Here is a 12,646-nt window from a genome sequence, read left to right as displayed (position 1 = left end):
GTGAGTCCATACACACCTTATATGCAACCCTTGGTACTCCTAACACTTGTAGCAAAGTGTTTTTATGTAGTAGGACTTCATTACTTGCTTAATTAGTTATTAAATGACTAATTAGATACTTAAATGTCTCATTACATGTTAAATAGGATTCGCGTGTGTGGTCAAGTCCTCACTTGACACTTAGCATCCTATACCGCCAACGTCAGGTGAGTTCATACCCCTAAATCAACCTTTTAAATGATTTTAACTGCTTTTATAGGGGGGAATACAAGTTGACCTATACAGTTATTATATAAATCACATGTGATTAATAACTGTATTGCAAAATTGATTTTGCATACTGAACTGTTTATCCAGCTTAAAGGTTTCCAAATTATGTTTTCAACTCTTGATAAAGTATGAAAGGTTTTTCAAAGGATTCCAAAGATTTTCAAAACTTGTTTTAGAAACTGACATCAAGTCGTAAAATTTTCTTATGTGTAAAGGTTTTCCAAGGTTTTCATCAGAGTTTTCTTCTATGTTTTTATTTCGTTAAAATACATGCTTATATTTGTATAGTTATATAAATAATGTTTAAAAGACTTAGGAAGGCTATTTCACCCTATTTCCTTTTCCTCGTTGGGATATGGTCTTGTGGGTATCCGTATCCGTCTGAAGGTCGTTTAAACATTAGTTGTATATTATGTATACATGTATAGACATAAAGGATTCCATCGAAGAGCTCACTTCCCTTGGGTAGCAAGGGCATTCTTCCATTCATCATTCATAGACTTTTCGTTAAATGCCTGCCTGTATTGGTATAGTTATATAAATAATGTTTGAAAGACATAGGAAGGCTAGTTCGCCCTATTTCCTTTTTCTCGTTGGGATATGGTCTGGTGGGTATCGGTTATCCGTCCGAAGGTCATTCAAACATTAGTTATATATTATGTATACATGTATAGACATAAAGGTTTACATCGGCCAGTTCATTTCCCTTGGGTCGCAAGGGCATCCTTCCATTCATCATTTATAGATCAGAGACACTACTAACTATTATAGGAATAGTTAGGAAGCTCTATTTACACTTTCTAGTACGAGAATTTCAAAGGAGTCGGTTCATTGTGAATCTCTATCATTAGTCCAGTACCTACATCAGAACTCACTATACGAGATGCATCTTCAGGACACGGATTTTCCCATTGTCATGTTGGTAACCAGAGTCTCCTGTAGGGAGAGCGGGCATTGTGTGTATAGATCTATGCGGGACTGACACTCCCGCATCCTGACTGCTAGCTACAGTCCACGGTCTACCAAGCCAAGGGGTGACAAATGTCATATTTATTCCGACGCTTGCAGGGCGTCAAGTACTCTATTGTCTACCAGTATGGTTACGAGTATCTCGATGTTTACCTTATAATCCATGGCCTTAAGGTAATGAGAATCTAACACTGTATTCTTAAAACAACCCACTTAGGATTTTTCCCTTTGTTTTAGACCTTGCTAGCTGTATCTATCATTTGATATTGTCTGGGGTCTTTGTTTATTTTTTTTATGCCTTAGTAGCTGTATCGTTCATTTGATACTGTTTGGGGTCAGTGTTTCATTGTTTTTGACCTTGCTAGCCGTATCGTTCATTCGATACCATCTGTGGTCTGTGTTTCCTTTTGATAGACTGAGCCAGGCGTATCATTCATTCGATACTTTCCTGGAGTCTATGATTTCTTTCGCCTTAGTCAGCAGTATTTCTGTTGAGGTATATGTTATTTTCCCCTAGTATTTTACTAGTAATATTCTCCTACTTTCTTTAAAGTCAATACCGTATTTTGGTAATGATATTTTTTAAGGGAAAATTACTCTTTAAAACATAACTCTGTCGAGTCATGGTAGAAGACTGCTTTTATTTAGAAAATCTAGGATTGTCTGGAAAGGACATTAATACACCGTAGATTCTAAACTACTACTTTTCATAAAGTTATTTTGAATAAAATGCTTACTTACACAAATGACACTAAATACTTATGAACTCACTGGCATCTATAAAAATGCTGATACTCGCTTTCAAAATAACTTGTATTCTCAGGTCAGCAATAGACAGGTACACCCGTGAGCTTTTGTGAAGCCAGCCTAGAATCGAGCTACATCTATACTAGTTTCTGTATTATTTTGATGTCTCTATAAAATGTAACTTATGTAAAACTATTACTATTAATGCAATGGTTGTTGTACTTTGATTACTATACTACATATGTTGTGATACTTGACATGACATCATCCACCCCAGAACGTTTCCGCCGTTCCGGTTTTGGGGTGTGACAGTTGCTTTGTTTTGTTCGTTTTACTTCTCTATCCATAATTTCAACTGGTTCCTCGACGAAGTGAAGGTTCTCATTCACCCCAATCTCATTAAGCGAGACAACGAGAGTTTCGTCAGATAGGCATTTCTTTAGGTTTGACACATGAAAGACATGGTGTATATTGCTGATTTCAGGCGATAGTTGGAGTTTATAAGCCACCGGACCAATCCTAGCAAGGACTTCCAGGGTCCGATGTATCTCGGGTTTAATTTCCCATGCTTTCCCAAGCATATCATCCTTTTTCCAAATGAGAGACCATTAGCAGTACGCGATCACCGACTTGGCATTCCAAGGGCTTCGATCGCTTAGTTATATAACTCTTTTGTCAGTTTCTAGATGCCTCTAGTCGTGCTCGAATTTGCGTGATCTCTTTGGTTGTCTCTCTGGTGGTCTTGGGCTGGTGACAGTGCCGTCGGGTACTTGCCCTTTGGCTAGCTATGTGTTGGTCATCTCAACCCAACACAGAGGTGGTTTGCATTTGCGTCCTATATAGGGAAGTGAATGGATAGTTATGACTAATGAGGATTGTGTACTTGACGCCCCAAAAGCAGTGTCTCTAAACCTTAAGGCAAACACTATTGTAACCAAAGTTAAGGTCGCGTGTCGATTAGTTGGCCTTGCAATTCTTAGGTTGTCTTGTTAGTTCCTTAGTACGGGGTTCTGAGCTAGTGGGATGTCGACCTTTGCTTGTTTATTAAAGTTGGTCAAATAAGTCTTGGATTTGGGATAGGGAATATCGATCCTTGAGGATTGGTTTGTTTGATTCTTAGTAGTCTGTGGTCCTATGGACAATTAGCCTTTCCTCTTTATGAGTCGAATGGGTGTTCTCTGAAGTTCAAGTCTTGGTCCGATAATTCCCATACTTATTGGATTGTTCCATCATACGGACACTTTCTGGGTTTATGTTGGAGCTAAGTGACCTAGGGGATTTGGCTATGGAAATGGCTCCAAGAGTTAAGTCGATTTCTAAACTGAACTTCGCACATAAGTGATATTTCCGAAATGCCTTCTGGAAACTACTTTAGAAAGGTTTTAAGTCTCTTGGTTACCCTCGACGTCTTTTGCTCCTTGTTTCTTATTTCTATTGTGGGTCAGGAAAACGTGTGGTACCTCTTATATAGATACTTCTGAGTCTATATGCATAGGATGGTTTGAATGGTTGTGTCGGTTTTGTCGCTATAGATAACACGAGTTTCGTTATTTAGTGAGCTAAGCCGAACGGTTTCTTGTAGCATATGATGTGGATTTGGCGAGGATTCACAAAAAACATGAAAATTGTCATTTTTGAAGTTTCCTATTGTTACCGACACTAGGCCGTCTTAGAAGGAATGTTTGCTTAGAGCTTAGTATGCATCCTAGGTGTGTCAACGATGGTTTTGGTTTTTTCCCCTAATTATCTCTACCGGAAATATTTTCATGAATGTTTGAGGGTTTTGATTAGTATGCAATTATACTTCGTGATTTATGAGTCTCCTTTTTGTACCTCTATTACAAAAGAATGCATGCGAATGAGTTTGGAGGGAAGAAGCATACCGATAATCACAGTAGGGTCTTTCGTTGCCTCCTCGTGTTCTATGCTTCCGACATTTCTGACATTTTTTTTTCTTAATCTTTGGACACTCCCTCTTGAAATTCCCCGTCTCCCCACATTCGTAGCATGCCTGACTTCTCCTAACATTAACGGCTTGGGTGGCTCGTCGAGTTGGCATTCTACAATAGCGAGTGGTATGCCCTTTTATGTTGCACTTCTTGCAGTGCGACTTTCGACAGGACCCTTGGTGATGGAAGTTGCACTTCTGGCATTTTGGGAGGCTTCCAGCATATGGTTTTTTCGGTGTTGAGGTAGTAGGGTCAGTGGGGGTATGGGTTGCTATAGCTTGTGGCCTTTTGGTAGGTCCTCCCTCATTTCTTGTTCTCTTTCTATTGTGACTATGATTTTTACATTAATGGATTTTATTTTGTGATTCAAGTTCATACCCTACCTCGATATAGCTACTAATTCCTTTGTTTACTTCACGCGCAACGATTTGGAGCTTCACCGAAAACGTACACCACCATATTTCAAGCGAGTTCATTTGTATGGGTAACTAACTATCCCAGCTTATTTTTTGACATTTAGTGTGTGTGTGTATATACACACACACACACAACAATGTATGGATATGTATGTGTATTTTCAATGTGTATATGTAATTTTGTATGTATATTTGTATGTGTAATTTGGAATTGGTGTTAGAATCATATGAGCATGTTGATCTCTAAAAGTTTGGAATGTGTATGTGTAATTTGGTTTGTGTATTTGTATATGCTATTTGGAATGTTTTTATTTAATTTGGCTTGAATATTGATTAAAAATAATCTTAAAAAGATTGTCAAAATCTTTTTTTATGTGTATGTTTTATTTGGTATACGCATACATAAATGGAATGTATATGTATATTTCTTATGTATATGGGTAATTAGTATGTGTATTTGGTATATGTATGTGTAATTTGGAATGTGTGTAATTGGTATGTGTATATGTATTATATATTTGGGATATGTGTATACATGTATTTTTTATGATTTAATAAGAAAAAGCCCTCAAAAGTACATAATGTGTAAAGTATGATTTAATAAGAAAAAGCCCTCAAAAGTACATAATGTGTAAAGTAGAATTCTATAATAGAATAAAAAGAAAAGTAAGACGCTGTGATTCACAATGCCATATAAAAAACAATACTACAATTGGAAAAAAAACATAATATAATTGTTTAAAGTTTAATGCTATATTAGAAATAAAAAACTATAAATAAAAAATATATGCTAAAGTACAATGCTCAAATAGAATAAACAATTTATTTACAATACAATGTTATTATAGAAAACTTAAAACAAAATGAAATGTCATAAATATTAAAAGAAAGTACAAAAGTAAGATGCTATAAATGACAAAAAAAATCTTCCAAATTATATTCGTTTGTGTGTCTTCTTTTTAATCATCATGTACTTAGAAATACCCACCTAAAATTAATTTAGAAACTAATTTCGGTTTGTCCCCATTTTGGGACTGATTTGGAGTACTTTATCTCATCTAGATGTAAACATGTACTATATGATTGTTTGTTTTAAGGTAGATTCGATTGTCATTTTATCTTTGCTCTTCGCACGTGTATGTGTCTCTCTCTCTCTGACTCTTTCTCTCTCTCTCTCTCTCTCTATATATATATATATATATATATATATATATATATATATATATATATATATATATATATATATATATATATATATACTTTGGAGCTAAGGGGAAATGCTGCCAAAATTTTCATAAATATATAATCATGTAATGTCGTCGTCACATATGCGATAATGTATTTAAAAAGTGTGTTTAGAGACCTACCCTTCCGAATACTCATTCATTTCTTTCGAACTATTGTTCTTTGGGGATACTTTTGACTCGTCTACTTTATGATAACTTTATCTGGTTTTTGTTTTCCACAGAGTAAACCCTAAAACCTAAATTATGTTTTAGTTGCATCATATCTATTGACAAAATGTGGACTACTAATCCACATCATAACTATCTTGAGTTCTAACGATGACTCAACTCTTTTATCGAGATATCTAAGTCTGATGCTGATAGTAATGGTAAAATTTGATGTTCGTGTGAATAATGTGATAACCATAACTTCAAGTCTTTAACAATAATGAAATGTCATATATTTATAAATAGTTTCAATAAGTTATACAAAATGTGGATCTATCATGGTGAACCTTTAAGTCCTCTAATTTTGGATGCCATATCGCCATGGAACGAGATGGCTGATGTTATCGACGATATTATGTGGGAGTCGAGAGAAAATGATACCAACCTCAATGAAGGGACCTCAAATACAGGGGGTAGCGGTGTGGATGATGATTTTGTACAGTTGTTAGAATAATTCCAAATTGAATTATATCATGGTTGCACTTTTACTTCCCTTGATTTTTTAGAAAAGCTAATACATATCAAGTTGAACAAAAAACGTCCTGATAGTTCTTTTGATCAACTCGTTGCCAGAAAGAAACTGAAGAATATTGGTTTGGGTACGAGTCAATAAAGGTTTGCAATAACGATTGTTTTCTCTTTTGGAAAGAACACGATTCATTGCAGATTTTTCCTGTTTGTAAAGAGAGTCAATGGATAGATAAAAACACCAAGGGTAAGAAAGTAGCTTACATGGTGTTACGGTACTTTCGTTTGACACCTAGACTATGGTATTTTTATTGTTCGAGGTACACTGCCAAAAATATGATTTGGTAGAGTACCAGATGATTAAAAGATGGATCTCATTGGAAAGATTTTGATATAAAATAGCCTAAATTCTCGAAAGAACCCCATAACGTACGCTTAGGGCTTACAGCTGATGGATTTAATCCATTTGGTAACATGTGTAATCCAGAAAGCACACAGTCGGTTGTACTCACCACATACAATCTACCACCATGGCTTTTTATGAAAGAGTCGTCATTCATGTGTTCTTTGTTAACTCCTGACCCTAAATCACCTCGTAAGGATATAGATGTTTTCCTTAGGTCATTGGTGGAAGAACATAAACGTTTGTGGTACTCAGGCGTACGTACTAAAGATGTGGCGAAAAACACATTCTTCATGATGAGAGTTATGTTGGTGTGGAAAATAAACGACTTTCCAGCTCGTAGTATTCTATCGGGATGGAACGGGCAATGGTACAAAGCATGTTTGACTTGCAATGAAAAAATCTTTCATACCATGTAACAAATAAAGTCGTATATCTTGGGCATCACCGTTTCCTAGATGACAATGATCCAAGAAAGAGGTTGGACTTTAACTAGCTAGAGGAGACAAGACCCACATCAAGACACTTTAGTAATGACGACATACAAGAGCAACTAGGTCGTCTACTAACTAATCTACCAGGTATACATCCTAACTTTGCGGGTAAAATGATTGGGTGGCAAGATTTCGAGTTAAACTGGTTGAAACGAAGCATTTTATTCGAACTCGAGTATTGGTCTTCTCTACAGCTGAAGCACAACATAGATGTGATGCATGTCGAGAAAAATATGAATCACAGTGTGTTAGGTACTCTTCTAATGAACGATAATAGTAGTATACACGAGAGGACTTGAGAAATCTAAATATTATGAGTAATGAATGGTTGCAGAGAAGGGGTGACAAGTTTTATAAATCCTTGACAACATACTCTTTTCTATATCCCTGATCGAAAACTCTGTTGTCAATTTCTAAAACATGTTAAACACCCAAATGGGTTTCGGTCTAACATCACTAAGAAAGTGGAAAATACCAATACTAACATTATTAGGTTGAAATATCATGACTACCACATTCTTATGAAATCTTTAATATTGATTAGAGTTAGAGCAGTGTTAGAAAAAGACATTTATACACTAATTGTAGACCTTTGTATGTTTTTCAAGCAACTTTGCTCTATAACACTAAAGGTGGAGGATATATGGAAAGCAAAAGTAGACAATGTTGAAATCTTGAGCAAGTTAGAATTGATTTACCCTCGAACAATTTTTGACATTATGGTACTAGAGGAGACACTGAAGTATACGAGGCCTATACTACCAGAAGCAATGTAAACCCCCATATTTGTATTTGTACTAGAAACTGTATTTGTATATCTTATAATTTTTCAGATAATATCATCTATTTTTATCTTGTTTCATTACGCCATGGCTGTTGTTATGGACAAAAGAGTTCGTCCTGCACTCGAGCATCTAATGAACAAAGTCGAATCATGATTACTCTAGACAAATCCAAGAGAGGTAATTACTATGGAGAATTTCTCAAACCAAGCACGAGGTGCTTGATTGAGACCATACAAAGCTTTGCGAAGCCAATAAACCTCACCTGACAGGTGCTGAATTCCTGGGGTAGGAGACATCTAAACCTCTTCATGGAGGTCACCATTGAAAAATGCATTCTTAACATACATTTGAATGATTTCCCACTGTCAAAAGGATGCAACTACAATCATAATATGGACTGCCATATTTGCCAGTAGGGCAAAGGTCTCCTCATAGTCAAAACTGTATTGTTAGGAATACCATTTTGCTATAAGTCTGGACTTGTACTGCTCTATAGACCCATCAGATTTTGTTTTTATCTTGTACACCCAACAAAAACGAATTGTATGTTTCCTAGGAGTAATGGAAATCAAATCCCACGTATGATTCTGATGAAGAGCAGTGAGTTCCACAGCCAAAGCATTCTGCCAAAGGGGATCTAATACAACTTTTATATATGATCCAGGTTCAGACAGATGATGGATGCTCACTATAAATGAAGCAAATGATCCTAAGTATATAGAGTAAGAAAAATATGGCAGCATGGTGAACTTGATAGAACGAGTAGATCTCATGAGGGGTGGTGGAGCTGGGTCGTCAATCTCCACAATCGTAGGGGCAGACTCAGGAATAGGAGGAATTGAGGAACTCTGCAAAGATGTGAAGAATATATGACTTTGTTACATCATGGGTTGTAGCAGTAATCAAATAAAAAGGAATATGTTCCAAAAAATTGAAATGTCGGGAAACATATAACTTCTGACTTATAGGATCATAGCAACGATATCCTTTCTGTCAAACACCATAACCCAAGAATACACAAATAACATATTTCAGTCCTTCCTCTCAACATGAGGACGAAGAAGAAAACAAGAACATCCAAAGACTCATAGAGCAGAGCAGTCTGGTAGGTGACCAAATAGCTTCTCAAATGGAGACATTACTGAATTCAATGCAGTAGGGATACGATTGATGATATAAACAATAGTTAAGATTGCTTCTCCCTAAAGGCACTAGGAACCTGCGTAGACAAGAGCAGTGAGTAGGTTATCTCAACAATATGATTGTGTATGTTACCATCAGAAGCAAGTAACTGAGTAAAATCATTAAAGGTATATTCACCTCTAAGTCACACTGAAGCACTTTATCGTAGCAGAAAGTTGAGTTTTAACAAGAGCTCCAAAATTGTTGTAAATACAAAGAAAATCATATTTGCGTCTTATAAGATAAACCTAGGTATAACATGTATAATCATCTATAAAAGATACATAATAGGTGGACCCACCCTTAACGGACATTGGTGCACGACCCCACACTTCAAAATGAATAATATCAAAAGGAGCAATATAGAGAAAGACATACTTTTACAAAAAGGTAAAGTAGAGAATTTTTCCATTTTACAACCACTACAAGCAGAAATATCATAAGTGTTCAAATCACCCAAAACACCACTAGAAGCTAGAAAACTCAAACATGATACAAATACATGTCCCAAACGAGAATGCCAGAGATAAAACTGAGACGACAAAAGACTAAAATGAAAAGAAGACAAATCAATGTCGGAGGCAGCAACAACAGACACTTTGAGAACCTCCAAGACATAAAGTTATCCCACCCTACGACCGATCCTAATCACCTTTTGTGTGTTGTTCTTGTATAAAACAGACAAAATCAGAAAAGAAATCCCAATTACCAAAACTACACAATTGGCTGACTGAAATTCAGAATGAGTTTAAGAATGTAATAAACATCATGGAGAGACATATAGGGAATAGAAATAGACCCAAAACCCCCAGCTGTCATAGATGTGTCACTAGCATACATAACAAAGATATATGAAATGCATGAAAAGGAAGTAAATGATGACAAATAAGGAGACATACGATGGGTTCCACCAGAATCTAAAATCCATAAAGATGAAGATATACCTAAGGTACCAGATGAAGTAGGTACAATGAGACATAGATGCAAACATGGCAGTAGGATTAGAGGCTAAATACTATCTAAAACTCTCAAAAACCTTGTGATCCAAATGCAGAAGGTGGCAGGTTTCCAACTAACTCATTATCAATTGATGGAGAAACGACTGCGAAATGTGAGGGCGAGGTGAACGTGGCTGAAATTTCTGGTGACCATACTATAATGTTGTCCAGACTGAGGATGACCAAATTTATCCTTGTTTACTAAAAATGGACACTGAGCTTCCAACGATTTTTCTATTTGTAGAATGCACACTCATCATAAGCAAACCTTGGAGTTTATCGAGACTTATTAGAGGAAACAACAAGCACAATAGGAGTAGAAGTAGGAATGGAGGTTGCTTTAAACCCTTTATCTGCATGAGACTTGATATGAGTCTCTTCAGCAATCAACTCATGAACAACAGAATCCACTAAGGGAATAGGGAGCGAAGAATAATCATTCCACGTAGGCCTTCAAAATTAGAAAGCAATGCCAACAAAAACTGAACCAAACGTCGTTCTTCCCTCATATCAATATAAGGCTCAAAATCTTTTAACTATTTAAATTCAGTAAGAGTCAATTTATCCCACAAATCAGGCATAACAACATAGAAATCTTGATTACTCAAGTCATTTTGTTGAAGGGCACGAATATCATATTCAAACTGATAATGTTTAGCAAAGTTGGACTGAGTATACAGTCTCCTAAAGTGATTCCAAACTTCTTTTGTTGTGTCAGAATTAGCCAGCTGCATACCAATAGATTGAGTAATATAATTGTTAATCCAAGTAATGACCTTTGAGTTATCAGTCTCCAAAGCATCAACCAACAAATCGAAATTCTCAGCTTTATGCACTGAAGGTTTGGCTTTAGTCCCAGTGACATAGCCCCACATATTCTTCCCACAAAGGAAGTTATTCATAACATAGCTCCAATACGTATAATTTTTTTCCATCAAGTTGAGTACTGATTGACTAGAGGGAATCATCATTTCCAGTCATGTTGGCAATGGACAGATAACCACAATAATAGATAAGAAATCAGAGAATGGGAAGTACAACAAACTAGCAGAAGATGCCAATCGAACTGCAAGAGATCGAACAACAACAACAAACTAACAACAACAGTGAACGAATACCAACAAGCAAATGAACATCAACTGCGAAGGAGTATAAAATACATTAGAAACAAAACAACTACAGTAACCCTAGAAATTTTCGTTTGGGGCTCCACCATAGATGACTTCCCCCCATAACCCTGAAGATGACTATTATAAAACCTTTTAACAATGCATCAAACCACCGCTTTGATATCATGATAATATTTTCATATGATTATTGAAAAATAGAAATTGCAAAGTTCACAATGAAAAGTATAAAGACTACATAGAAAGAAAAAGAGTAGAAATACTAGCTAAGATCAAACCCTAATGGGCTGAATCCTAAAGGGCCCATAAATATATGGGCTAACAACATATATATGCTAACACTATCGTTATTAATAATTTTTAATTTTATTTGCGGCTGTTCCACGAAAGAAAAGTATAAGAAAAGCTACGAATATTAAGCTTGAAAAGGTGTTGTTAAAAAATAAGGGTAAACCAATAGACTTGGCTTTTGATATGGATCTTTCATTTGATCTCGTAGAGGAAACTAAAGACATGTTTTCTCATCAGATTAGGAAGATAATGTTATCGTTAGTCCCCTTTGATAGAATAAGTTGGAAGAAAGTTTCCCCCGTGTTACAGGATGTCATAAAACAGCATATCAAAGGAAATTATTTATATCTGGATATTTATTATGTTTAATTATGGCTGGTTTTTCCTTAACTAACATTTTTTTTAGACAAAGTTTGACTTGGATCGGGTTTCCTTGGATCCAGAGAGTGCTAGGATATTAGAGATTTTTTATTCAGATTTAACAAAACGTTTTAGAGATCATAAACCTGAAGCCAAATAGATATGGGTAGTGATAATTGGGAGAAAGTTGAGTATTTCCAAACGGACAAACACAAAAATGCTTTAGAAAGAAACAAAAAAGTCCATGAACTTCAAAAGTACTCAAACTATGGAGGTTCGAGCTCGAATAGTGTTGCTTGCTATAAAAAGCTAACATATTATATATGTAATTATTTATTTAAAATATAATATAATTTTTAATGTTAGACAAAATCTGAAGAAATATGTAAGTATTTAATTACAATTTTATCATATAATTAAATGATTATTTATACTTAATTGTTAATCATTTTTGGAAAACACAGAATCATTAGTGCACGAGCTCCTAGAACAAACTCAAGGGTTAAACGAAGAAAGAGATCTAACATAACCTGGAGAAAAAGCTTGTTTTTATAAAATATTAGGTTCTCAGAATGACCATATTAGAGGCATGGGATGAAAAACTTTTGTGTGTACGACCATCACAACCATCTTTGATAAAACAATATTGTTTAACTTCAGAGTCTCTTATATATATATATATATATATATATATATATATATATATATATATATATATATATATATATATATA

The sequence above is a fragment of the Lactuca sativa genome, chromosome 7, assembly GCF_002870075.4.
Source record: "Lactuca sativa cultivar Salinas chromosome 7, Lsat_Salinas_v11, whole genome shotgun sequence".
Classification (NCBI taxonomy): Eukaryota; Viridiplantae; Streptophyta; class Magnoliopsida; order Asterales; family Asteraceae; genus Lactuca; species Lactuca sativa.
The sequence above is the reverse complement of the archived record's forward strand: the minus strand, read 5'-3'. Positions refer to the sequence as shown.